General features: G+C 46.1%; 1 pseudogene; it reads left to right on the top strand.

The window, feature by feature from the left end:
- The first annotated feature begins 1,793 nt into the window (after nt 1-1,793).
- LOC127030878 (olfactory receptor 5AR1-like) lies at nt 1,794-2,726 on the top strand (annotated as a pseudogene).

Below are 2,726 nucleotides of genomic sequence, written 5' to 3'. Positions count from 1 at the left end.
GTTCCAATATTAAGCCACTGCTCAGCTGGCAATCCAGTTTTGGGGAAAATGACAAAAATTGTTTGATGTGAGGTCTCCCTCTTAGTCTGAGAGGATGGGTGCTAGAACACTGGGGGCTATGAATCAGGATTCCTTGGTTGTGTGTCTGGGAAGGGAGTGGGGACTAGTGGGTTAGAGTTGGGGAGGGAGGGCTGGGAGACAGATAGAGCAGGGACTTGTACCTGTGTCTCCTACACCCCAGGAAAGCACTCCGGCTACCTTGCTATTCTGGTACCTGCTTGTCATCTGAAACTGCATCCTGGATAGGAGAATCATTCTCAATCACTTTTTGTGTTGAAACTGTTCCATGGCCGGGAAACTGTGGTTTTGACAAAATAACTTCTTTTTTTATAGAAAAAATTTTGCCAACTTAATTAATATATTTATTTATTTATTTTTGTTGGGAGGGGGGAGGGTTTGACCTGCTATCACTAAGGTCTTAAGGTCAGATATTGTAAAGAATTTAGGTTCCTCCTGAAATCTTCAAACACATCTTGGTGTCTAACTCTTTGCTGTCAGTGGCTGTTTTTGAAAATCCCAGTAGATGCCCAAAAAGCTTTTAAATCTGGCCCTTAAACATATTTGAAAAGCTGGTCCTAAGTCACTCTGTAGCAGCACAAGTAACTCAACTTGAGTTATCTATACACCCACCAGCTTCCTCACTGTTTGACTATATTGTATTAATACAGATGCAATAAATGGGCAAAATCTGTTAACAGAACCCAGCCACTGTCCAACATTAGACAGTGTTAAACAAAGTTCAGTGTTTGGTAAAGATACCTCAGACACCTTAGTGCTATAGCAGACAGTCCATTAAACATCCTTTTATTAAAGATACAGAAAAGAAGGAAAAACAGTCAAAGAAGCAAGGTGGATGAGATAGAACTCTGCATGGGTTGAAAGCTTGTCTCTCTCCCCAACAACAGTTGGTCCAGTAAAAGATATCACATCTCCCCATTTGTCTTGCCAATATCCTGGGACTAGCACAGCATACAGAAAACAGTTAAAGAATTTTAAATATAAAATATTAAATAAGTCCTTTATTGTAAGAACAGCCCTTGCTCCCTGGAGAGAGTTTCAGAAGAAACAAACTCCCTTGTTTGGCTATCTCTTAGATGGCATCAAAGATGATAATTCTTGTTGGAGAAAAGAAAAGCAGTCAGTTGAGATGGGCTGAAATTGTTGTTGTTGCTGCTGTCTTATCTATTTTCATCTCAGGTGGTGGTTGGGATTCAGCCGGAGATGTTAGAGGTGGTGATGTCACCTTGATCCATATCTCTGGCCCAGTCTGGTCAGGGCATCGCCCTGAATCAGGATGACAAAGGTCTGGGGTCCCAGGAATTGGTCAGGGTGGCAGTCATGTTGGTGAACCTCATTCCAGTAGCCTCTATCTGTTCTTCCAACAAATCTCTTTCTTGAAGAACCCCAAAAGGAGATGATGAGGGAATAGCCCATACCCTCATTATTTTGTCCACCAATCAGGCCTACTTTCCCACACTCCACTGATTTCCCACCCCATGCGTTCCTTGTTTAACAAGGATGATCTGAACACTGTCCTTGAATTCTACCAGGAGACCTTTTTGTTTGGACTAACTCAGTCTCTGTCTCCTGTTCATACCTTTTCCCATCACCATTTGTTACTGTAGGTTATGATATCTTTTTAACTTTCACATACTTTTTACAGTTAAGCTCATAATAAGGCTAAATGTTTCAGCTCAACTATCACACTACTGCCCTTCCTCTGCTTGTAGGGGATGGACCTCCTCCAGCTGATGGGGAGGGAAAACAGCACCTCGGTGACCAAATTCATCCTCCTAGGTCTCACCAACAACCCAGAGGAGCAGCTCGCACTCTTTGGGGTCTTCACAGTCATTTACCTGGTGGCTCTGCTGGGCAATATGCTCATCTTACTGCTGGTCAGCCTGGACTCTTGACTCCACACACCCATGTACTTCTTTCTTGGCAACCTCTCGGTGGTGGACATTGCTTACATCAGCTCCACCGTGCCCAAGATGCTGGCCAATTACCTGTCGCAGGACATGTCCATCTCATGGGCTGTTTGTCTCTCCCAGATGTTCTTTTTCATCTCCTTTGGGAGGATTGAGTGCCTGATTCTAGGGGTCATGGCCTACGACTGCTATGTAGCCATCTGCCACCTGCTGCACTACTGTACGTTCATGAGATGGCAGGTGTGAGCCTTGCTGGCTGCAGCTGCCTGGGCCATAGGTTTGGCCAACTCATGCTTGGTGTCCATCCTGTTCTTCTGCTGGTTCAACATCCTCCGCCACTTCTTTTGTGATATCCCCCCACTCTTACAGCTCTCCTGCTCTGACACGCAGGTCGACCAGGCTGCCACCTTTGCCTTGGGTGGTGGCCTTGTCTCAGGCTCTTTGCTGGGGACACTGGTGTCCTATGTGTACATCGCGCTGGCCATCCTTAGGATACACACAAGGGAAGGGCGCCTCAAGGCCTTTTCCACCTGCACCTCCCACCTGACCGTGGTCAGCCTCTACTTTGGCACTATCCTCTTCACCTACCTACGCCCCAACTCCATCTACTTGCAGGAGCAGGACCGGGCACTGCCCGTGCTCTATGGCATCATAATCCCCATGCTCAACCCCATCATCTACAGCCTGAGGAATAAGGAGGTGAAAGGCTCACTCCGAAAAGTTTTGGGCAGGAGATAG

Source organism: Gopherus flavomarginatus, chromosome 11, assembly GCF_025201925.1.
Source record: "Gopherus flavomarginatus isolate rGopFla2 chromosome 11, rGopFla2.mat.asm, whole genome shotgun sequence".
NCBI lineage: Eukaryota > Metazoa > Chordata > Testudines > Testudinidae > Gopherus > Gopherus flavomarginatus.
Note: the sequence above shows the minus strand (reverse complement) of the source record. Positions and strands in the feature narration are given on the sequence as shown.